At 41.7% G+C, this 26,506-nt stretch overlaps 1 protein-coding gene and 1 pseudogene across 1 annotated transcript in view; both read right to left on the bottom strand.

Annotated features, from left to right (window-relative positions):
- Positions 1 to 26,506, bottom strand: part of Znf800 (zinc finger protein 800) — a 210,051-nt gene that overhangs the window by 168,570 nt on the left and 14,975 nt on the right. The gene's annotated exons all lie outside the window — the stretch shown is intronic.
- LOC109701515 (small ribosomal subunit protein uS15m-like) lies at positions 3,237 to 25,005 on the bottom strand (annotated as a pseudogene).

Below are 26,506 nucleotides of genomic sequence, written 5' to 3'. Positions count from 1 at the left end.
CCCCTGTATGCTAGAAAGAAGGACCCCCTACCTCCTTTCCACAACCCTCATCCCTTCCATTTCTGTCTGGATATCTGGCAATGGGAGGAATGGGAGGAGGTCAGAGTAAGAATATACCCCCTGCGGGGTGCATGCTTAAGAGCTTTAAAAAGGAATTTAATAGAAATTACAGAGCCAAGCTGACTCCTGACAAGCTTAGGACCTTCTGTGAAATGGATTGGCCTACTTTTGGTGTAGAATGGCCCTCACAGGGGTCATTAGATATTGTCATAGTCAGTAGAGTTTTGGAAGTGGTTGTAGGGGATCCTGGGCACCCAGATCAGTTTCCTCATATTGACTGCTGACAGGATGCAGTCTCAGTCACCCCATGTGGCCAAAGCCCCACCTAGAGAAGGCATGGAGGATCATGGTAGCCAGGGTGGCAGCAGCTTCCAAGTGCAGGGAAAAATATTAAAAGCCAGAGAAACCCATATTAGCAGGGGACCCCAAGGAAACCCCACCCCTTTCTGTGCTACCATACCCACCTTTGCCACTGCTCTGCAGATGCCCCTTCAAGAGGTCCAGACGCCAATATTTTATGACAATCATGGTCAGATACAACAAAGAAGGCAGATATTAGTGTACCAGCCCTTTACCACCACAGACCTCCTGAATTGGAAGCACCATACCCCTCCTTCACAGAAAAGCCTCAGGCTCTGATTAATCTAATGCAGTCCATCATCCAAACTCATAAGCCCAACTGGACAGACTGCTGACAGATTCTTCTGACTCTAAATACAGTCTTGGAGAGCATGAAGTAAGGCATGAGTTCCTCTACCTTCCTGATTGCCCTCTGGCCTCGGTAGGCACAGACTTATTGTGAAAACTAAGGGCACAGATAACTTTTGACTCTGACAGCACAGCAGCCTTAAAGATGAGAGGCCCTGAAGCCAAGATTCTAACTCTCACGGTTGTATGGGAGGAGGAATGGCAACTCTGTGCCTCTAAGAAAAGAGATTCCTGAGATGCCTGAGCTTCCTGTTAAGATTCCAGGAGTATGGGCTGAGGATAACCCCCCCAAGACTGGATCGGAACATGCCTCTGGTGGTGACAGAATTAAAGGTAGGAGCTATTCCTGTTAGCTAGAAGCAATGCTACATTCCTCGCAAGGCCCAAGTTGGGATCCAAAAGCATCTTGACAGGGTCTTAGAGTATGGTATTCTTTGGCCTTGTCAGTCTCCCTGGAACACTCCCTTCCTTCCTGTCTAAAAACCAGGGACTGAAGACTTTAGGCTAGTTCAGGACCTCCATGCAGTCAACTCAACTACTGTTAACTTTACACCCTGTGGTCCCAGACCTGTACATGCTTTAGGGCCTTATCCCAGCTGAGGCAAAGTTCTTTACCTTCCTGGACCTTAAGGACACATTTTTCTGCATCCACCTGGTCCCACAGAGCCAACCCATCTTTGCCTTCCAATGGGAAAGTTCTAGTACTAGAGAGAGAGAGAGAAGGGACAATTGACTTGGACTCAGTTGTCACAAGGCTTCAAAAACTCTCCCACTATCTTTGGGACTGCCTTGGCATCTGACTTAAAGGCTTTCTTGGCAAACCAGCCTGGCTGCACACTCCTTCAATACATAGGTGACCTTCTATTGGCTGGACCAACTCAGGAGGATTGTATGGAAGGAACTTGCCTCCTCTTGTGGAAGGCAGGATATAAGGTTTCCTGAAAGAAAGACCAGATTTGCCAGAATATTGTCAAATACCTTGGGTTTCACCTGTCACAAGGACGACATAGACTGGGCCCTGAGAGGAAACAGGCCATCTGTTCCATTCTGGCCACCAAGACCTGTTGACAGATAAGAGAATTTCTAGAGGCTGCAGGTTTCTCCCAGATCTGGATCTCCAATTACTCTCTCTTTGCAAAACCCCTTTATAAAGCCACAAAGTGGGGAGAACAGGAACCCATGGTATAGGGAGAAGAGAAAAAAAATGCCTTTAAAAAAATTAAGAGGACACTCACAAATGCCCCTGCTCTGGGCTTGCCAGATGTGATGAAGCCCTTCTTCCTATATGTACATGAGAGCCTGGGGACAGCTGTGGGAGTCTCAACCCAGCTGCTAGATTCCTGGCACTGCCCAGCAGCCTATTTATCAAAGCATCTTGATGCAGTTTCCCGATATTGACCACCCTGCCTGTGCACCCTGGTGGCCACTGCCATCTTGGTGACTGATGCAAACAAATTTACTTTGCAACAAGAACTCACAGTCCGAGTTCCCCACTGTTTTGACTCTTATGGAATATAAAGGAAATTATTGGCTGACAAACTCCTGAATGGTCATATACCAAAGCAGGTTATGTGACAACCTGGGTATCTGACTAGAGGTTGTTAAGATTCTAAACCTGGCCACCCTATTGCCAGTTGATTCAGGACTCCCAGAGCATGACTGTTTAGAGGTTGTGGATAAGGCATCCAGACATTGAGTATTTCACAGATGGCAGCAGCTTCGTCCGGGACAGCACACATTTTGCCGGATATGCAGTAGTGAGTGTGGACCTTGTCACTGAAGCACATCTGCTGCCAGTTGGGACCACTGCACAAAAAGCTCAGCTCATTGCTCTCACATAGGTGCTCCAACTCATTGCAGGAGTGCAGGTAAACATCTGTATGAACTCTAAATATGCCTTTACTACCATTTATGTCCATGGAGCCCTATACAAAGAAAGGGAGCTCATTAATTTGGGAAGAAAAAATGTTAAATATGGACAAGAAATTCTGGAATTGTTAGAAGCTGTATGTGCTCCTAAGTGATCATGCACTGCTGGGGGCACCAGAATGGGGAGACAACAGCTGGTCAGGGAAACTGAAAAGCTGACAGGGAAGCCAAGCGAGTAGCCCTCACAGGAGGACAACCTCAGCCTCATTGACACTGCCTTGTTCCTGCCCTTTATCTGAATGGGACCCACAGTACACACCACAAGAACAGGCTTGGTTTAAGACTGAGGGGGGAATATTTCAACCAGGTAGATGGTGGAAATTTGCTGATGGCCATATTGCAATTCCAGAGTTGCTGGCTCCCACATTTGTCAAGCAGTTCCATGAAGGAACTCACTCGGTGGACAACTCCTTTTTTTTTTCTTTTATTATTCATATGTGCATACAAGGCTTGGGTCATTTCTCCCCCCTGCCCCCACCCCCTCCCTTACCACCCACTCCGCCCCTCCCTCTCCCCCCACCCCCTCAATACCCAGCAGAAACTATTTTGCCCTTAATTCTAATTTTGTTGTAGAGAGAGTATAAGCAATAATAGGAAGGAACAAGTGTTTTTGATGGTTGAGATAAGGATAGCTATACAGGGCATTGACTCACATTGATTTCCTGTGCGTGGGTGTTACCTTCTAGGTTAATTCTTTTTGATCTAACCTTTTCTCTAGTTCCTGGTCCCCTTTTCCATTAAGGGCAACAAATGCTAGCTAGTTTTTTAGGTGTCTTACCTATCCTCACCCCTCCCTTGTGTGCTCTCGCTTTTATCATGTGCTCAAAGTCCAATTCCATTGTTGTGTTTGCCCTTGATCTAATATCCACATATGAGGGAGAACATACGATTTTTGGTCTTTTGGGCCAGGCTAACCTCACTCAGAATGATGTTCTCCAATTCCATCCATTTACCAGAGAATGATAACATTTCGTTCTTCTTCATGGTGCATAATATTCCATTGTGTATAGATACCACATTTTGTTAATCCATTCGTCAGTGGTGGGGCATCTTGGCTGTTTCCATAACTTGGCTATTGTGAATAGTGGGTGGACAACTCTTGAGACCACCTTGGCCCAGCCTTTTTATGTCCCCAAGCTCTCCAGCATAAGACAGTATGTGAAAGGTGCAGTCTGTGTGCCAAAAACAATCCCTGACAAGGGCCAAGAGTGCTACTCCAAGTGCAAAATGTTGGAGGAACTTCTTTTGAAAACCTGATTGTGGACTTTACTAAGATGCCCTGGGCCAGAGGATATAAATATTTGCTGGTGTTTGTCTGCACCTTCTCAGGATGGGTGGAAGACTTCCCTACTCAGATTGAGAAAGCCCAGGAAGTAGCCAGGTGCCTGATAAAGGAAATCATCTCTAAGTTTGGAATACCTATGTCTATTGGGTCAGACAATGGGCTGACCTTCATGGTTGAGGTGGTACACTTGGTGGCTAAGGGCTTAGGAATAACTTGGAAGCTACACGTGGCTTACCATCCCCAAAGTTCAGGGAAAGTACAGGACTCTAAAATTGCAATTGGGGAAACTATGACAGGAGACCCACCTACAATGGGATCAGTTACAGCCCATAGCCTTGCTCAGGATTAGGTCTAGCCCCACCAAGCAGATGGGTCTCTCCCCTTTTGAAATTCTTTTTTGGGCACACACCTCCTTTAGTCAAGGGCCTGTGAGGGGATCTTAAGGAAATAGGTGACCTCCCCCTGAGATAGCAGATACAGGCCCTTGGGTTGACTCTCTCAAAAATCAATGACTAGGTGAGAGAAAGACTCTCCATTAGCCTGACAACTCCCACACACCCTTATAAATGAAGGGGTGCTGTTTGGGTAAAGGAATGGAATGTTCAACCACTTTTAGTGGTCCCCACTGGGGAGGCCCCTTTTGTTGTTTTTATCCACCCCCACTGCAGTTAAGGCAGCAGAGATCGTTCCCTGGATCCACCACAGATGAGTGAAGCCAGCTTCCCTTGAGTGGGGGTGCATCCCTGACCCAGCATCCCCATGAAAGATCACCCTTCAGAACGCCTGTGCCTTTCCCTAACAGGACCCTGCTTCCCAGAAGATAACAGGAGACCATGAATAACGAGATGTTAGCCCTGCTCTAGTCACTCTGGAAGCTGACTAGTTTATGCATGGCAGAAGCTTGAGGAGACGCCCATCTCACCTTTGAGGATGAGTCCCTTCCATGTTTTCTTCTTGCTAATCTTGGTCACCTCCCTACCTGGGGACCCACAGGCCTTGGACCGTGACTCATGTATGCACACTACCCAAGCAGGAAGTGTTGTTACCAAAACTCTGGTTTTCCATACTTACTATTCTTGTGCAGGCACAGTTGTTGGGTCATGCACCCACAACCATACCACCTACTCAGTCTCTCACGATGGCCAGTACACCTGTTTTAACCCCATCTATGCCCTCGGGAGCAATGGCGAGAGGTACAAAGTTTCACTAGTATTGGGAGCTTATTAGCAAGGGATTACAACCCCAAAAGACCAATGTCTATAAACTTTGATGTGTGCACTGTAATAGCTAAAAACTCTAACGACCTCAGGGTGTTGAAAACACCTGCAGAGGCCAGGCCTGGGAGAAAATTTATATGTCAAATGATAAGTACATGTGCCAGGAAGAAGGAAGGCTCATGTAATGATGCTGTGGAAATATAAACCCCTAGATCAAGATGATGCTCTTTGACCCAGAAGTGAGTCCAAGCATCAAAGGGGGAATGTGCAAGAAGGCAAGGAGAGAGAAGGGAGACAATGAGAGACAATGAGGGATATAATGAGATAATGAGTGCAACAGGGAAAAAAAACAAATTTGAGGAATATCAAGTAGCACCTGGGCCGAGACCAGAGAAGGGTAACCTCGCCCCAGAGGTTAAAATAGCCAATGAAATAATATGTGACCATGTATGGGAGAAGCTGTACCCCCCATTTCTGTAACCTGCTCTAAATGGTATGTAAGGAAAGCCCCCTTTGTTCTCAGGGCTCAGCCTTTGGACTTAAGTCCACTGAGTCACTGCCGGCCTGCTTAAAAAACGTGCTTCCCAAAAGCTTTGGTGCCCCATCTCTCTGTCTGAGCCATCCTACAACACATGTATGAAGATAGAACAATGAAACTTGTTCAAATCATTTTAAGGATATGTGAGGGGGGTGAGAGAGAATGATGGTGGGGACAAACCTAAATGTGGTACATTGGAATATGGAAATATCACAATGAAACCCCCTGTACAACTAATTAGTGCTAATAAAAATATTAAAAAGAAAATATATTTAAAAATAGTTAAGGTGGTAAATTTTATTATGTGTTTTACAAAAATAAAAGTAAACATTTTAATCAAAATTTAAAATCTAAATTAAAAAACAATGGTTTAAACAAATTAGAAATGTATCTTTCTTACGTCTAGAAGAAATCCAAAAGTATGGCACTTTCTGTCTTACTCTCTACCATCCGAGCAAAAGGCTCTTGCCTTCATGTTCCAAAGAGGGATGCTAGATATTTAGCAACTGCATCTATGTCCCAGGCAGCAGAATGGAGCAAAGGAAAAGCCAGGGGTGCCTCCCACTTAAACAGAGCCTTCACAGAACTCCCACACATTTCCTTTAACTATCTCATTGTCCAGCAGTTGCATGAGGATGCATAGCTGCAAGGGAGCATGGTGAATGTCTTTTAGCTTGAGGCAGCAATACACCCACTTAAATACTGAGATGCTATTACCAAGAGAGAAGATGAGAATAAATATTGGCAGACAATTAGCAGATTCTATCCTATACTATCACCATAAAAACCACACCTGCTGTTACTCAACCCTAAAAATGAAGAAATTGCTTGGGTAAACAATTCTACATATTTCTGTAGTAAAAATGCACAGAGATTCAGCTTTCTTTTGAGAAATAAGAACCCATATAAGACCTTTAAAGGGAAAGGGAGAAGGGAAATAGTCTTCAACAAGGTCTACTATGTGACAATCACTATGCTTTTTAATCTGTCATCTCATTAATTGTCTACCATTAGGTGTGATGGGAAGTCTAATTTTCCATAATAGGTAGAAAGGGCTATATTTGATGCAGGAAAAAGAAAAGTCATTGGTCAGTTGCTATGAGGAAGAGGAAGAGAATAGCTGATTACCATAGCCTAGATGGTTTAAACAACAAGCATTCATTGCTCCCAGTTCTGGAGGCTGGAAATTCCAGGTCAAGGCACTCAGATCTAATGTCTTGCGAGGGGATTGCAGACAAACTCCTTCTCACTGTATTTTTATATGGCAGAAAGATAGGGAAAAGGAGGAACGAGCTCTTTTTTAAAAAAAAATTAACAGACTTTATTAATTTTCTTTAAAGAAAGAAAATTAAGGTCTAGGCTTTGGAAGTGCTCTCTGGGTTCCCCTGGTCTTCTTGTTTTAGGTCTATGACCACTGCTGCAGCTTTTAAGGCGTGTGTGTGTGTGTGTGTGTGTGTGTGTGTGTGTGTGCATGTACTTCTTCAGCTTTTGCACTTTCTGGAAGATCCAAATGTGCAGAGGCTTTTTGGTCATGAAGAGGTGGTGGGTTTTTCAGTAATACAAAAGGAAAAAGGTGTATTCAACCTCCAGCTCATTGCATGCCTTACAGAGGTTTTTGAACATATTTTTCCTCTGGTCAAGGCACATTAGCTGATAGCATTTGTTTGTCCTTTTGATGTTTCTGCATGTGCTCTTCATAATTGTGGATCTTCGTTGCCAAAGCAATAATCTAGTCTCTAGGGATCTAGTATCCTCAGGGTTTGCCATCTATTCATCAACTATTCTTGCTTGATTTTTAGCTTCTCTCTCTGGTTGGCCATTTCCAAAAAGACAAGAGTCTTTTCACAACATCACCAACCATGTAAATTCCAGGAATATTTGGGTAGTCTTTATCTTGGGTCATTGTCTTGGTTGGGCTGGACTGGTTTCTGGAGAGCATATCCACATGCAGCCTATAGCAGACTGTGAGACTGCAGCCTCAACTGAACTAAGGGAAGCCTGGAACTCACTCCACTGGCCAGCCCAAAGACTGAGGCCTGGGGTCACTGTTTGGGTTCAAATTGAATTCTGCATCCCCTACATAGCACTAAGTATGGTGACCTGAACCACAGCTTCCATGCCCTTCACTATAAAACAGGGTTATATAGGTGCTGCCATGATGGTTCAGGCTCAACCATCCAGTGTGTTTCTTCTTATAAGTGCATTAATTCCATTCATTTAGGCCCCACCTTCATGATTTAATTATCTCCCAAAGACCCCACCTTTTTTTTATTGTTTTATTATTCATATGTGCATACAAGGCTTGGGTCATTTCTCCCCCCTGCCCCCACCCCCTCCCTTACCACCCACTCTCCCCCCCACCCCCTCAATACCCAGCAGAAACTATTTTGCCCTTATTTCTAATTTTGTTGTAGAGAGAGTATAAGCAATAATAGGAAGGAACAAGGGTTTTTGCTGGTTGAGATAAGGATAGCTATACAGGGCATTGACTCACATTGATTTCCGTGCGTGTGTGTTACCTTCTAGGTTAATTCTTTTTGATCTCACCTTTTCTCTAGTTCCTGGTCCCCTTTTCCTATTGGCCTCACTTGCTTTTAAGGTATCTGCTTTAGTTTCTCTGCGTTAAGGGCAACAAATGCTAGCTAATTTTTTAGGTGTCTTACCTATCCTCACCCCTCCCTTGTGTGCTCTTGCTTTTATCATGTGCTCAAAGTCCCATCCCATTGTTGTGTTTGCCCTTGATCTAATGTCCACATATGAGGGAGAACATATGATTTTTGGTCTTTTGGGCCAGGCTAACCTCACTCAGAATGATGTTCTCCAATTCCATCCATTTACCAGCGAATGATAACATTTCGTTCTTCTTCATGGCTGCATAAAATTCCATTGTGTATAAATACCACATTTTGTTAATCCATTTGTCAGTAGTGGGGCATCTTGGCTGTTTCCATAACTTGGCTATTGTGAATAGTGCCGCAATAAACATGGGTGTGCAGGTGCTTCTGGAGTAACCTGTGTCACAGTCTTTTGGGTATATCCCCAAGAGTGGTATTGCTGGATCAAATGGTAGATCAATGTTTAGCTTTTTAAGTAGCCTCCAAATTTTTTCCAGAGTGGTTGTACTAGTTTACATTCCCACCAACAGTGTATGAGGGTTCCTTTTTCCCCCGCATCCTCGCCAATACCTGTTGTTGGTGGTGTTGCTAATGATGGCTATTCTAACAGGGGTGAGGTGGAATCTTAGTGTGGTTTTAATTTGCATTTCCTTTATTGCTAGAGATGGTGAGCATTTTTTCATGTGTTTTCTGGCCATTTGAATTTCTTCTTTTGAGAAAGTTCTGTTTAGTTCACTTGCCCATTTCTTTATTGGTTCATTAGTTTTGGGAGAATTTAGTTTTTTAAGTTCCCTATATATTCTGGTTATCAGTCCTTTGTCTGATGTGTAGTTGGCACATATTTTCTCCCACTCTGTGGGTGTTCTCTTCAGTTTAGAGACCATTTCTTTTGATGAACAGAAGCTTTTTAGTTTTATGAGGTCCCATTTATCTATGCTATCTCTTAGTTGCTGTGCCTCTGGGGAAGACCCCACCTCTTAACACATCACTTCAGAGATTACTTTTTCAATATATGAATTTGAGGAGAATGCAACATTCAGTGATGAAAGTTCTTCCAATAGGTTAAAGGAAAGAACATGATTGCACATAATTTTGAGCAGATGACCAAGTGCCCAGGAAGAAACTGGAGACATCACTGTCTAATTGTCCAGGGTTAGAAAAAGGTCCTAGAGGTCAAAAGCCTTCTGATTTTTGTAGCTAGCATCTAGCCCACACCCTCACATGCCCAAAGCTCTCAGGAAATGCTGAGTTGTTGGCCAAATGGAAATTTTGAAATCCCCTCAAATCTTTCATATGAAACTCAATAATCTTTCTAGAACCACTCTTTACTCCCAAAGAATTAGTCTATGAAGCAAATATTCCTAGAATCCCTCCACTTGATGAAAAAATTAAGTTTCTGAAGTTTGATTTTGACAGGTTGCCCTCAGGGGGAGGACTTTCCAGGACAGTCTTGGCACCAGTCCTCTACTGGCGGAAACACTTTGTACTACAGTACAATTTGATGTGTCAAAATTCCGTCTTTAATCTGCCCTTTTACAAGGCAGTAATAACAAATGTTGTTATGGGAATTACATTTTTCACATGATTAGGTTATATAGCAGACTAATCACTTTTGCTTCTATGAAGAGTAAAGTGCACCACACTGCTGGTGTTGTTATTGGAGACTGTCAACTAAATAATATAAGCTGGGCTGTTTACCTAAGTCCATAATTAGTGCTGGGATTTGTACAATAAGATACAGCTAATGGTCTTTTCTGTCATATCTCTTTTGTAATGTGATGACTTTTGTGAGCTTCTTCCTTCTAATTGCATAAAACAAACTAAAGCACTCTGTTTAGGAAAAATGGATAACTAAATAATTGTGAGTGTAAATCCACGTAATTAAGATCTGAGTGCCAGAAAAGCTGCTTAGGGATACAGCTATAATCATTACTGGATATCTCAAAAGCATGTTATGCAGTAATATACTGCAGGGAATAGCTAGTTCTATCCATCTGAGCATCTTCATAAGCACATTCCAGAGCCTCAAGTGTCAGACTTCAACATCTTTAGAAGTAAATGCTAGAACTAAATAATTTTATATCACTATTGGAAATGGACATAAATCGTATTAAGTAAGATAAGATCCTTATCTCCCACCGCTCAACTCCCCAGCTTACTTCTGGATCCATTTTTTTTAAAGTGGCCCTTTGGGTGGGCTGGGGGTGTGACTCACATGATAGAGTGCTTGCCTTCTAAGCTCAAGGCCCTGACTTCAAATCTCAGAACCAAAGGGAAAGAGACACTAAAACCCCTTGAGCTCTCAGACACTGTTGGAAAGAATGTAAAACTAGTGCAACCACTATGTAAATCATGTTTTCTCTCATATACAGAATTTAGACCTAAGGCGATGATAAAATAATAATAATAAGTTATGAATGTAAAAGAGGAAAGTCTGATGGAGAGGACAAAGGAAGGAGGAGGGGGGAAAGGGAAGGTACTGGAGAGTGAATAGGATCAACGTATATTACATATATCTTTGTGTGTGAAGATAGCATAATGACACTCACTAAATACTGTTTGAAAGGGAAGGTGAAGGGGGTTAAGGTAGTATATTAGTGAGAATAATTTTTTTTAAAGTGCAGTGTAAGCATCTATGGAAATACTGAAATGAAACCCCTGTACAATTCACATACACTAATTTTTAAAAGAATCTCTTTGGACTGCGGGTATAGCTCAGTGGGAGAGTGCTTGCTTAGCATGCACAAGGCCCTTAGTTTGATCCCCAGCACTAAAAAAAAGAAAAGTGACCCTTAAACCATTGCAGATTTTGATCTTTCTTATGATTTCATGGACATATTTGCTGGTTTGGCCTCTGAGCCAAGGGGATGGAGATAGACGTTTCATGGTCTTCACACATGGACTTCAGGAAAAAATAATAGATAAAGAAGTTCTAGGCTCATTTGCCTCTAGAACTTAGCAAGAGCAAGGCCAAGAGGATGGGCAGAATCTACTGCAGAGTCAAGGATGAGTGACAGGAAAATACTGGTTTTCCATCCACTGAGGAGACTCCGAAGGGTTCAGCCTGGCATGAGGGTGAAACAAGATGACCAAAAAGAGTGGCCCCTATGTCAGGCCCGAGAACAGAACAAGAGAGAGATGGAAGAATCTGGAAGGTGCTAATAAATACATTACACTTCCACCTGTAATTTCCTTGACTGTGTTTATTTTATGTGCTAACCTCCCTTTGTATCATGTTAAAAATCAGTGTAGAGAAGTCTGCTGATTGTTTCCTGAATTGCCACCCATCGTAATTCCTTACCTGGTTTGGAGACTTTATTCACCTTTACTTCTTCCAAAACTGCACAATATCTATCTTTTAAATCTTAATAAAAACTCTGCATGGATTTTCATTTTGAAAAAGGGGAGTCTGTGATTCCAACTGAAGGAAGAGATGAATCCGTAAACGGCATGGAGCACCTCCAGTTGGGATCACTGCATTGACTAGAAAGCTGGAGTCAAGGCACATCTCTGACCTGAAGCAGAGACTTGGGAGGCACATGCTGGGTGGCAACTAAAGTAAGGAAACTGGGTAGTGACTCAAGAGAGGCTCAGAGTGTTCCGAGATGACCAAATACAGAAGCCAAATGAACATCAACATGTCTCAGCTGGGTAGAAGAAAAAGAGACAGTTAAGTCATAAAGACAAGGAGAAAGTCACAGGAAAAAGAAGAGGTATTGCTGCACAGAAGTTTGGGAAGGGTTAATGAATAATGTTAGAGGCCACAGTGATCAAGCAGGTCAAGGATCTGAAAAGAGAGCCAAGGCTTCTGTTTGGAGGTGTGGGGAAAGAAACCTAAAGAAGGAAGAGTAGGCACATATAACAGAGCCATGGGGCAATCTCTACAGGTGGAATCTACACCATCTGGTTCTTTCAGATACAAGGATTTACAGGAGGTGGCTCATGCCAGTAATCCTAGTTACTCAGGAGGCAGAGATCAGGAGGATCATGGTTTGAAGCCATCTCAGCCAAACAGTTCGCAAGACCCTATCTTGAAAAAGCCAATCACAAAAAAGGGGCTGATGGAGTAGATCAAGGTGTGGACCCTGAGTTCAAACCCCAAAATCACAGGAAAAAAAAAGATACAAGGATTTCACAAAGAAATCCCCTTTGGGGAACTTTTGCTTTGGGGTGTGGAAGGTGGTGGTAACCCTTTGGTCACCTAAACTAATTGCTAATTAATTTTTTGGACTATGTCACAACCCACCTCCAGTCTGGTGCAGATCTTCCAGGGAGCAGGAATCCTGGTAATTCAGGCCCTCATAGGGCCATAGCTAGCTGAGTACTATACATACATCCTCCCTGCATCATTCTCATCAAATGCATGATTTCCTAGAGGTGCCATAATAAAGTATAACAACCTGCATGGCTAAAACCACTGACATTTATTCTGTCATAATTCTAGAGATCAGAAGTCCAAAATCAAGGTGTAGGCAACCCCCTCTGAAGGCACTAGAGAAAATCCTTTATCCTCTTCCTAGCTCTGATGGCTCTTGGCAAACCTGATGTTCTTTGGCATCTAGATTCTTCTCGGGTGGGTAAATTACAGAGCCCCTCCCTGTGACATCAGGGCCAGGGACTCCCAAGGACAACTGTTCCTTAGAGCGAGAGGTGCTTTGTATGTGGTGACACCCTCAAGAGTCAGGGCCACAAGTCAAGAGTCAGAATGGAACCCTGTTCCATTTACTATTGTCCATTCTTATCTCCATAGAGAACAACAGAGCTGCCTTCTTGCTTTTTGAGGCCAGATCAGCCTGGCCTGATTCACTAGTGAACACTCTGCTTAATTGTTGTGGGAGGGAGATGAAGAGAGACTCAATATACAGAAAGGAGTGACCACCCTGGGCCTGGAAAAGGAATTTTGGAGGCAAATAACTAATGGCAGGTAATCTTCCAATCTCTTCTTCATGCCCTCTATTTATTCATCAGCCCTTTTGCCTCCTTAATCCTCCTGGTATTTTTAGGAAGTCTGTTGGGATATATTTCACATACAAAACAATTAATTTCAAGTGTACAATTTTTCAATCCCTAGCAGTGCAAAAAAATAAAAATATACAATTTAATGGTTTTTAGGGTTTCTATTATAGTCACAAAGTTGTTCAGCAATTACCATCTAATATCCAGATCGTTTCCATCATTCCAAAAAGAGATCATGAACCAATTAGCAGTCATTCCTTATTCTTCCTTCCCCAGTCCCAACCCCTAGCAACTACTAATCTGCCTTCTGCATCTAAGATTTGCCTACTTCATCCGTTTCCTGTAAGAGGAGTCATACAATATGTGGCCTTTTTTGACTGGCTTCTTTCACTTTGTATAGTATTTTTAAGGTTCATCCATGTTACAGTATGTATGAATATCTCTTTCTTTTTATGATTGAATTATATTCCATTTTGTGGATATACCACATTTTGCTTATCCACTGATGGGCATTTGAATTGTTTCTCCTTTTTGACTTTTGTACATAAAGCTGCTGTGAACATTCAAGTACACATTTTTGTATGGACATACATTTTCAACTCTCTTGACTATAAACCTAGAAGTAGACTGTTAGATCATATAACTGTATTTAAATTTTATATAAAGAATTGCAAAACTGTTTTCTAAAGTAGCTGCACCATTTTTTTTCACAAGAGCAAGAAACACACTTCTCTCTGTTTAATTCACTCTTCTTTTAGGTTTTGGTGTATGTACAACTGAACCTAATTATAACTGGTACACTTAGCCTTTAAGATTTTAATGCTTTGGAAATGAGGACATGTGCTTTTGTTCAGAGTGTCTTATCTGCCCGATAAGACTGGAAGCAATTTGAAACAGGGAGCACATTGTTATCCTCCTGCATCAACCACAGAGTCCAATATGGTGACTTAAATACTCCTGGAGAATGCATGTATGTGTGGGCTCAGAATAAGTGTAAAAAACATATAGAAGACTCAGCAGTCTTCTGCCCCTTTGAGTAGTGACTTTCCTTTCTCCACCATCAGTCACTGTACTTGACTGCAGGAAACTTTAAGTTTCTGTTGAAATTTATTTGGAGAGACACTAGGTGTTGCTGGTTTCCCATGAAAAATACCACTAGGATTTATTCAGTAGCACTTGAAACAAGTCAGAAGAAATTTGATTTTTTTCCATTTTTGCTTTTGCCAAAGTTCTTTCCAGATAGAAAATTTACAAAATCTATACTGTAGTAGGCAGAATAATAGCCCTCTACCACATACTACACAGACATCAATGTCCTTATCCCCAAAATCTTTAACTATGTTAGGTTACAAGGCAAAGGGAAATGAAAGTTACTAAATAGTTGACTTCAAAATGGGGAAAGCTGGTTGGTAGCATATGCCTGTAGTTCCAGCTATTCAGGAGACTGAGGTAGGAGGATCACTTGAGCCCAGGAGTTTGGGCCAAACCTAGACAACATAGAAAGATCCTGTTTCAAAAAAACAATAAAAACAGGGATATTATCCTAGATTATCTAGATATGCCTAATGTAATCACAAAGAACCTTAAGAGTAGAAGATGGGCAGAAGAGAGGGAAAGACGTGACTGTAATAAAGGTGCAGAGAGATGTGACTTTGTCAGTGTTGAAGATAAAAGTAGAGACCATTAGAAAAGGGTAAAAGTAGGAGGCCTTTGGATGCTGGAAAAGGCAAAGACATGGGTCTTCCTGCTGAGTCTACAGAACAGAACAAAGTCCTGTCAATACCTTGATTTTAACCCAGTGGGATCCTTTAACCCTCTCACCTCCAGAATGTACCACAATAAATGTATATTGTTTTAAGGTCACTAGGCTTGTGGTAGTTGTCATTGCAGGAGTAGAAAATTAGCACATAGACTAATAATGTCTCCCCCACTTCATTTTGAAAGTCTGAACTTCTCTCTTAGGAAGACAATAAGATGGAGGAAGCAGGAGAGGCAGCAGAGTCAGGTGATAGGGCACCAACATGCAGTTAATTTGTTACTGCACTATTTATCTAATATATTTGATGACAGGCATTAATAATCACTACATTTTACAATACTTCACACTTTTCTAAGGACTTTCATTACATTGATTGATTTAATCATCATAATAAGAATTGCTTCCTTTCTTGATGGATAAAAGTAGAAAGTCACAAAGACAGGAGATAACAGAAGCAGCATATTATTTCCGTCTCTTTGGGGAACTGTTCTAGTGTTCTATAGCTCACTCTTTCAGGAAACTTGGTTTCCAGAGTGCTAGAAACAAAAAAGCTCACTTTCTTAGGGAAAGTTGTAGGTTTGCAGGCATTGTACGGCTACATCCAGCACTCAAGGACCTCAAAATAATGGCAGGTCTCTATCACTGGGCTTCTAGACAATGATCTGATGTCTGATAGGCAGCCAGGTCCAATGTGCCCCATACATATCTTTGTTACCACACATGATCCTGGGGCAAAAAGAAGCTCTCAGACACTACAGGCTCATTCCTGCAGGGATTTATTGACCTCCCTCCCAGACTCCACCCTCTTCTAAACTTGCCCCAGCCCTATAGGATTCACCATTTGACCAACACTTAGAATCCCTGGGGCTGGTGGAGCGCCTGCCTAGCAAGCAAGCTCAGGTCCCTGAATTAAACCCAGTACCACATACACACACAAAAAACGTACAAAAACCCATCCCTCTGGTCCACCATCCTCTGGACAGCTGAAGTAGAAGATCCCATTCTGTTTGTAGCTCTTTAGCTAGCCAAGTCAGACAGATGCATTCTACAGTGTATTTCACCAGTCTTCCAGGTTTCTTCTTCTTTCCACCCTTCCTTCTTTCCTTCCTTTTTTTTCAATAAATATTGAGGTGTTTGTTTATTTTACACACTGTACAAGGCACAAGGGATGTAGTGGTGAAAACAGGCCCATTCCCTAACCTCTGCACCTTTACATCTATTGGAATGCACATATTCACCAAACAATGAGTCCTAAAAGCGGGGAGGGAGGGGCATGGGTCACTGGTACTGCAGGAGACTGGCTCTACTTCCTTAACAACATAGGATTTTTACTATTTTAAGGTTAGTGATGCATTCTCAAGAACAATGTGGCATAATAGTTAAGAATGGAGTCTCCAGACCAGACTTTCAGGGCTCAAATCCTGCATCTACCACTTGCTACCTAGGTGATCATGGGTGGGTTATTTAACTGCTTCTTGCCTCAGTTTCCTCAATGGAGATGATGATACTAATACTTCATTAGATTACATTGGTATTAGATGAGTTCCTACACGTAAATACTACATATGATTGAAAATCATATGAGGCCAGGAGCCAGTGGCTCATGCCTAGCTACTCAGGGATCAGAGATCAGAAGGATCACCATTCAAGGCCAGCCCAGGAAAAATACTCCACAAGACCCTATCTCAAAAATACCCAACACAAAAAAGGGCTGGTAGAGTGGCTCAAGTGGTAAAGCACCTGCCTAGCAAGCATGAGACCCTGACTTCAAACCCCAGTACCACCAAAATAAAAAAAAAGGAAAATCATATAAAATTACCTGATATGAGAAACTCTATGTTTCCCTCTAGGCAAACACAACATATATGCTAATGTATTTTTAGCAGGACAGTAGAGGAGCGATCAGGTATGAGAGGTGAAAGAGGGAGGGGCGAAGTGAAGCCATAGAAACAAGGACAGCAAAGCCTGGCTCCCTCCCATTTATCAGTACAGCCATTACACAGGCCGGAATGAAGGGGACACAGACACATGAAAAATCAACATGTGTTACAAGACAGTCTCAAGCAAAAGCCAAAACACCAGTTATAATGCATATGTCACAATGAGGCAGCGTAAAGAAAAGTATTCCTGTGGACTGAATTAGACCCTGGGGAAATATTTAAAAGCTTTTTAAGATACTATTGTAAAGTGTTTTGAGTAACTTGCTTTTTAAGAGAAGTATGTTCATTGGCTCTCTGCTCTCTCCCTCTCCCACCCGGGAATAAAGAATCTCTTGGCCAGAAAAAAAAAAAGAGAAGTATGTTCATGAAAGGAAAGCAAGCATAAGTTGAGGAACTGAATCTGTTTAAGTTCTGCAGGTGAGAACCAGGTTCATCATTCTGCAAGGGACAGCCTAAATGTGTGACCTGGAGCAGATCCCTTACCCACTGTGCCCTTGTCTCCTCCTCTTTAAAATGAAGTAACAGAAACCTCCACCGAAGACTCTCTGAGTAGTAATAACTGTGAAACCCTTAGAGCAGTCCCTACTACCTAATGTGAACTGCTAGTATCATCATTCCCAGGGGCTAGAAAAAGAGTGAAGAAGTCTCAGAGCATGTCATGGGCTGATAGTCAAATGCCAGAGACAAACAGATGACAATAACATCTAACACTAAGTACTTGCTATATGCTGTAATTTGGATCTTAACTGTTCCCAAAAGGCCCATGTGTTAAGGACTTGGTCCCAGGGTGGTTCTATTGGGAGTTAGTGGAATGTTTACAAGGTGGGGCTTTGTGGGAGGACCTTAGGTCAGTCCCTAAAAGGGATTGTAGGACCCTGGCCACCTGCTCATTTCTTTTTGCTTCCTGGCAGATGAAGTGAGCCATTTTAATCTTCCATACACTCTTGTCATGATGTGCTGCCTCACCACATGCCCAAAACAAGAAAACCAACCAATCATGGAATGGAACCTCCAAAGCAATGAGCCAAAAGAAATCTTTTCTCTTCATGAGTTATCACAGGTATTTTGTTATAGTAACTTAAAGTTAACACTACATTATCAAGGATCCTACTAAGTTATTCATATGACTTCACTCATTTAATTCTTGCAATAACCCTTTAAAGTAATTAATATTACTTTCATACCATAGATGATACAATTGAGACACAGAGAGGTTAAATAGCTAGCCCAAGATCACACACATGTAAGTGATGGATCTTTTGTGATTATAACATAGTGTGGAAAGGTTCTTAGTTAGGGAATTAAAAGGTACTCTGAGGGTACAGTATATCTTCATTATCTATGGATTCCGTATTTTTGAATTTGTCTACTTGCTAACTTTTTTTTAACATCCAAGTCAATATCCATGGTGATTTCAAAGTTATTCATGAACATTTACAAAATGGCAAAAATTTGATCAACGTGCATGTTCCCAGGTGAGATAGAACACAGTGACACTCTGCCTTCTTTCAGCATTCATCCCAGAAATGTAAATAAATGTCCTTTCAAAGTATATTTAGTGACATATTTTTTGCATTCCTGTGCTTTTTGCTGGTGGTGTTGCTATTTAAAATGAAGAAGTGGGTAACTAAGGAGGGTACATTTGATTAAGCAAAGGGCAGATCTACCAAGAACCTATAAATCCTATTAAAGGGGTGGGACTCCAACAGAAATTAAAGCAGCTGAGCTCTACAAAGGCTGTAACACTCACATAAAAGTTTACTGGTTGTTAATCTAATAACAGCATATTAAGTTGACTTTTTCCACTTCCCCTGACCTCTGCATAGCTTTTGATAGTACAGTCTTTCTTCCATGATGGGCTTTCTTCTTGGGCTTCAGAAACTCCACATTCACCTGGTTTATCTCCTACTTCTCAGGCCTCTCCTAGCCGGTCTCCTATGCTGGCTCCTCTTTTTCTGCCTATGTCTAAAAGTTGATTGGCCATGAGGTATGTCCTCTGATCTCCTTAGTTGCTTTCAACTGAGGCCCATATCATCTATATGCCAATGACTAATAGCAGGAAGTAAATGGCATCCTCAAATTGGATCATGAGAAGAGTTTAATAAAAAGATTTTTATAGGATCTTCTGCAGGGCAGATTTAGGGAAAACATGAGAAACAGTTTGGTTGTAATGGGCTGATGACAGTGAGACAACACGGTCATAACCCCTAGGCTAAATAAAGAGAGTAGAAGACACAGTCATGGAAGCCGGGCATCCCTGGATGACCTCCTACTCCATCCTTCAAACAACAGTCAGAGAGGACTAATCAAAGGATAAACAAGAATGCAGAGCCCTCTGCATTAAAGGGCTGTATACAATAATTCAAATAAAATCCAAACTCACTATGACCCCAAAGCCTCCATGAGCCGACCTAATCTAGTTCCCTGACATCATTTCTTTTCCCTTCCCCATTTTCTTCTAAAGGAGCACCTGGTATAATTTTGTGTCCCTCAAGAAATTCAAGTCTGTGCCATACTCAGGGAATGTCCTCTGAAAATCTTAAAATGGCTGCTTTCTTATCATCAGATATTTATATTTTAGCCTAAATGTCACCTTCTCAAAAATGTATTCCATTATGATTAAAAATAATGCAACTAGAAGTCAGGAAAGAGTGAGAGGTACAGGGCATAGAGAAGCAGCATTGGCCCAAGAAAATATGGTCAATGCTGGGCAATGGACACTCTTCATTTCCTCCATATTGGCTCCATTCCCAGGGAGCTCATGCTTCATGGTGAAAAGATGGCTACAGCAGCCCAGCTGCTTCACATTCTAACCTAATAGGAAGAATAGATTTATTTCTCCAAAATGTTCCAAAACAGTCCCAGGGTTTAGTCTTCTTGGCTTTGATGACTGGACTTTAGGCTTATTCCTACTTTAGAATCAATCATTGGTGTTGTGGGAAAGTAATGCTCTGATTGGCCAGGTGGGACTGGATTTCCCCTAGTGCTGAAGAATTTATGTGTGAGATGTGTCACCAACCCAAACTGAATTACAGGAAGTAGAAGATGAGTCCTGGGAAAGCAAACAATAAATGTCCATCAGGAATTTCTGTATTAAATATCTGTATAGCAACTTTTTTTTTTTTTGCAGTACTGGGGGTTGAACCCAGGGGATCACACTTGCTAAAGCAAGTGTTTTACCATGTGATATGTGAGTCATGCCTCAGCCATTTATTTTTGTTTTTGAGATAGGATCTCGCTAACTTTGCCTAGGCTAGCCTCAAACTTGAGAGTTCTGATAGTAGCAGGGATTACAGGTGTGCACCATCATGCCCACCTTATCCTTTAGTAGCATTTGTGATAATACATTTACATGTATTATTATTTAATATATGTCTTCCTTATAACCCAGTGACCTTGAAAGGGACCACTTCTCCCTTTTTTCACTATTCTATGCCCACTTCCCAGCACAGTTCTTGGCACAGGGTAGATGCCCCAAAAATATTTCTAATAACCATTTAATTAAAACAATAAAAGAGCAGGATACAAGATAGCAAAACATAAAAAAAAAATTTTAAGTTCCTTCTTAACCAAGCTAGCTATCTAATCTCTCAACCATTTTACTCATCCCTAATTTATCCCCAGCAAGTGTTCTGCTGTGCTCTTCACAGTAGCTGCCACTATCTGAAATTATAGCCCATGCAATAGCTTAGATCCAGGACAGCAAATGGCTCTGTGTTGTTTATTACTTTATGTATAACCAATTTCCATCAGAGCGTACAATAAATATTTGTCCAATAAATGAGCAAAAACCCCAAAATTTACATCGTGGCTATGAACTCTCTCCTGAGCTCCACATTTATCATTGAGCCTGCTCTCTCTTGAATTCAATATATCTAAACTCAGTATATCCAACATTCATCCTGAAATCTCCCTGAAAAGGTGTTCTTCCTCCTTTTGTCCCTTATTTTACTGGAAATAAAATCTGATAGGGCTGAAATTCCTTTCATTTTTTGTTGTTGTTTTGTTTGTTTCTTTAAGATAGGGTCTTGCTGTGTAGCCCAGGCTAGCCTCAAACTCATGATCCTCCTGCCTCAGCCTCCTGAGTACTAGGGTTTTGGGTGTGTACCACCACACATGGCATACCAGGGTTCTTACTATGGAAGAAAGGAAATACAAGTATGGAATAAGGGATAGTAAAGAAATACTCTGAAAAAGTGGATTAGAATTGTTGATATTAATGATGATCTCTCTCTCTCTCTCTCTCTCTCTCTCTCTCTCTCTCTCTCTCCCTCCCTCCCTCCCTCCCTCCCTCCCTCCCTCTGGGACTGGGGAAATCACACATACTCAGCAAGCACTCTACCACTGAGCCACATCTCTAGACCTAAATTTGTGATTTCTAAATGTATATGTATATAGCTGCATGGATGCATAGGTATGTACATGTGTATTTATAATACATGTATACATTTCCTAGCTCTGTCTGCTGCAAAGACCTAGAAACAAAGACAGCCCAATAGCAATGAGCTCACATAATGCCCACAAATCGGTTTCTATACCATTTACCATTAAAAGGAACCAGCAATTCCTGGACAAATAGCCAATTTCAGGGCTGGGACACAGAAGGTATAAAATGAGCCAAAAACATGTTTTTATGCCAGAGTGTAAGAAAGATCTCCTAAAATGATGGATGTAAGTGACAAGAACACAAGAGTTCAAAGGGATTCCATACTCACCAAACTTGGGGAAATTTGGGCACCAAAATAATAAAGCAAAGCAGTGAATTATAAACTATTAAAAGATAAGGATTCACCAGTCCATACTTAAAATGGATAAGTAAATAAACAACTAGGTGGTGAAGAAGGCAGAGCTGTTGCTTAGAGGATACCAATGACCAAAAATAAATGTGGCAGAGGTACTGGAGTCGAAAACTGATCATTTTGTGATGACCACACAAAAGTAGCCTATCATCAGTAGATGCTAAATTTAGGGGGATAATTTTGGTGAGGAGCAGGATAGTTGCACAGACTTCAGTGTCTCTGCATAGATTATTTATTAGTAGCAATGCAGAAAACATAAACTACATAATGAATAAAATAAACATCTTACCCAAGTGATCAAAACTAGTATCACTAAACTGGGGGTATAACTGAATGGTAGAGCACTTGCCTAGCATGCACCAGGCCCTGGGCTTAATCTCCAGCACCACCAAAAGTACTGAAGCTTTAAAAGGTAAAAGTCATGATATATGTGTGCTATTTACTCTCCAATGGTTCAGAATAAACATATGTGTACATGTTTCCCCAAAGGTTAAAACAAACAGAACAACACCTTAACAATAGGTGTGGGATATGAGAATTCTTTTTACTATTCTTGAATCTTTTCAATAAATATGAAAGTATTTCTAAGAAGATTTTCTTCAGTGGTTCAGGTGCCTCCCTTGGCCCACTTCTTTGCAAACTCTGCACGTACCCTCTAAGTAAACTCACCCACATTTAGCCTATGGAACACTGTGGCCCCCAAATCTTTATCTCTACACCCTGCTGTACTCTGGAGTTCCCAAAACTATTTCCAACTCATTTCTAAATGTCTCTGCTCAGATGTGCTCCAAATTTAGTATTCCCCATCCTGAAGGCACCTTTCCTTCTCTTAGATGGGCATCATCCTCCCTGCTGCTTAGGTTGGAGATTAGAAGTCACACACCCTTTGCCACAATCTGGGGAGCAGGAAGATGCAGCACCTGGTGGCTTCCAAGCCTCACATTCCTGTTACAGGTACACCAGAACAATGGAAGTCTCACATGCCACCCACTCTCTCCCACTCAACTCTGTTTCTAATTCTAACCTCAGATGGAGCCTCATTTCCTCTGGCGCCCAAGTTGAAAAAAGAGCATTGTTTTTGGCATCCTAGTGTCAGGAAGCTGAGTCAAAAGGAAGCTAGAATGAATGTCAGATGAGCTAATCAGCTATTTCTGCTACACATCCCCTAGCCGTTCTAAGCATCACTGCTTATCCAAGTAGCTAAAACCAATTAATTCATCCTAGTCTTTCAAAGATCAGTCCAGGTCACGTAGCCTTAGATCTCCGATTTCTCACAGGCTAAATTGTGTTCTCTATATCCTTTGTACCCCTCCACTGTAGTGCTTGCCACATTGAATTATAATCATTACTTTTTCACCCATATTCTATGCTTATCATTGATAGGATGCATGTGTAGTACCTAGTACAGTTCCTGGGATGCAGTAGGAGACCCCTCTTTTTTTTTTTTTTTGTGGATGGGCAGATAAAAAGTGATATAACATTATATCCTCAATGTTCCAGGCTTCACCTATAGGTGGGTTAAAATTTTGGCCCATAAACACTATCCTTAGCTGACTAAATCAATAGCACCATCTTTCTGGTCTCTCCCCCTTCCCTTTTGGTATCTCTGTAAGAGACCCAGGAGAGGAGAGGGAAGTCACACATCCACAGAACTGCTCCTTGCAGGACTGCAGCTGCAGCTGTCCCTGTTCTTCCCTCTGGGTCTAGCCCTGCTCCGCTGGCCCAGACCCACAGTGCACAAATACACTATGCATCTGAGGTCCCATTGCACCTAACTTGCAAGCAAGAGGCCCTAAGTTCAACTTCCAGTACCACAAAAAAAAAAAAAAAAAAAAAAATTCAGCTTTTTTCATTGTAAATAAGATGAGGCATCAGAGAGAAGGTAAAATTCCATTTGTCTAGAACTTTGTCACAAACATAGATGGATTGTGAGAGGACAGGAAGGTCCTTAACTGACTTGAAACCAAAAATGGAGGTTTTTTTCTCTCTTACACAGCTCTCAGGTATAGGGACACCACCCTGATGACACCACCTTACTGCTGGGTCTCCATCAAAGTTAAGACCTAAGGCCCAAAGTTTGCCTTTGCACCTGAGCCTTAGCCATCACAACATCCTATATTCTCTTTTTCTTAGCAATCTTCCTGTCAGCTCTGAAAAGAATTACCTAATGGGACCAGGTCTAGCTACCCAGCTCCTCTCACAGTTAAAGAAAGCTATTTTGTCTAAAGTCGATACTAGTCCTAGTCCCAAAGACCTGGGGAAACAGAACATATCCACTAATATGCCTAAAGAGCATCTCAGTGGGGAAAAGCAAGACTAGAAAAATTATGTTTTGCTATGTTCATTTCTCACTATGAAGAAACAAGATTAGTATTTCTTGGTCATTTGGTTATTTATTGAGCACTTATGTTCCAGGCTATGAAACATCCTGAGGGCATAAAGGTGAATGGGGCACAAACTTGCAGGATTTATTGTGCAGTCAAGGAAACAGAGAAGTATACTTAACAATGGAAGTACAATAAATCACTTTTTTTCCAAAGCCAATATGACCAAAGTGCTGGAGGACCTCAGAGGATGAAGTATCTGAGCATCCCTGAGGATCAGAAAAATGAGCATGGAGGAACTAACATCTCAGCTAACTCTTAAAGGATAAGATCATGCTGTTGAGTGTTGGAATGTGGAGAGGGCCCTTGAAGGTAGACAGTTACCTAGGATCCAAGATTTGAAAGTTTTAAACTCACCAGATAGGAACTCAAAAATAACCACCAAAGCAGCTAGGCCCCAGACTCATCTCACATCCCATCTCAGCTGGCTAAGGTTCCATGGGGAAAGATATCCTGATGGGGAAGTACAATACACCCCTAAAGGCCCTGTGAGATTACTGACACTGAGTGCTCAGTGTCAAGGCCTGGTAGCTGTTGAACAAAGTAAAAATAATGGATCCTACTCCAAATACAAACCCCCAATGTACTCTGTGGACAGTACTGTCTTAGTTAATATAAAATTTTTGTGTAGTCTACATAAAACATTCATGTGCATGCAAAGTACTGTTGATGTTCAGATTTGTTCTCTTGACTACAAGAGAGATACCATTCAGTCACTTGGCAGCAGACCATGGAGATGGATGGATTTACCCAAAGCAGAGCTGGTATCCTTGCTTACGTCAGGGGTAAAACTTACCTTCGTATATGAGAGTCATTGGCCTCCAAGTGCCCTTTAATTTTTTGGGCTTCCTGCACTGTGTCAGAATTTTGTCAGAACCTGAGAGATCTGGGCCTCAAGAAAACAGGTTATCGCTACTCAACTTCAAATTTGAGGGGTCAGGTCATAATTTTTGCTATAAAGTAACTCTGCTGCCAGGAAAATAGGTTCTGAGAAACTGTGAGGCAGTCAGCTGCCACTGCAGAGAGAACAACCTGGACAAGAACACAGTCCCCTTAAGTTTCCCATGAGCAACACTTTTTCAGTATTCCATGTAACCCTCTTCTGGTAGAAAGCCCAGAGAACAAGAGGCTATTTGGTTCTTTGTTGTTGTTTTAGGAGAAAGAAAACATTTATCAGGGGAGAAAATGGCAGGTAGCTAGGCAAAGGAGCATAGCACCACATAAACACATTTAATTCCCAGTTCTGCCATTACTGGCTCTGAGCCTTGGCCAATTCATTTCACCTTGCCAAGCCTCCATTTCCTCATCTGCAAAACAAGTCTGTTACGAGAACTGAGTAAAATGATGTAGGGAAAGTGACAGCAGTCTGCCATAGCAGGTACTTGATAAAAGACAGTTATTTGTCCTGTTGTTTGTAGCAATATCTGAGACTATGACACACTGGATTTAGACCTAAAAAACCTCAGTCTGATTTCCACTTCTGACACTTAACCTTCTAGGGGAGAAAGAGCAAGTGTGTGTTAGTACCTGCTTTGTTTCACATACTGTGCTGACTCTTGATGCACTTAGTTTTTCCTTAATCTGAGGCTCTAACCATGAAACAAGTATTATCCCAATTATAACAAAAGTAAACTCAGAGAAATTAATCTGCCAAGGTCACACGGCTGCAGGAGGTTGAACTAAGATTTCAACCAGTGCCTTATTCCAAAAGCCATTTATCTGAGATATCCAGACTGCCTGGGGCAGCAGGGACAAGGGTAGAGGAAAGGAGCAAAGCCAGTTGAAAGTTAAGTAAAGTGACCCACTCATTAGGGCTCTATTTCCAATTCCCAAAACTGTTTCCCCAGATTTACCAGAGGTTATTGTTGGAACACATTGGGCAATAGCTGATACCTAGTCCCTCTTTTATTTCATTCAAATGATCCGAGTTCTAAAATTAGCAATTATGTAGAATTTGGGAGACAGAGCAGCTTTGGGGTTCTTATGAAGAACCACTGGTATTTCTCAACTTCACAATGTACAAACTTTGATTTCTGAAACAGCCCAGACTAGAAATCAGTCTCTCCATTCCTAGCAATCTATGTAGACAAGCCTTGACCCTCCTAAATGTGAAGTAGGCAGTACACATCCAGATTGAGTGGGTTTTGGGGTTAATCAGGCCTAACACAGACAGCTCCTACTTACATGATCTTCAAATTTAACCGATGTAAAGTGGGAGATACTGGCCCCTGTGAGGAGCAAATGATAAAACAAGTATGCATGGCTCAATATGATGCTTGCACGCTCAACATGAATTAGCAAAACCAACTTGTAGTA

The sequence above is a fragment of the Castor canadensis genome, chromosome 2 (assembly GCF_047511655.1).
Source record: "Castor canadensis chromosome 2, mCasCan1.hap1v2, whole genome shotgun sequence".
NCBI classification, from domain to species: Eukaryota; Metazoa; Chordata; class Mammalia; order Rodentia; family Castoridae; genus Castor; species Castor canadensis.
Note: the sequence above shows the minus strand (reverse complement) of the source record. Positions and strands in the feature narration are given on the sequence as shown.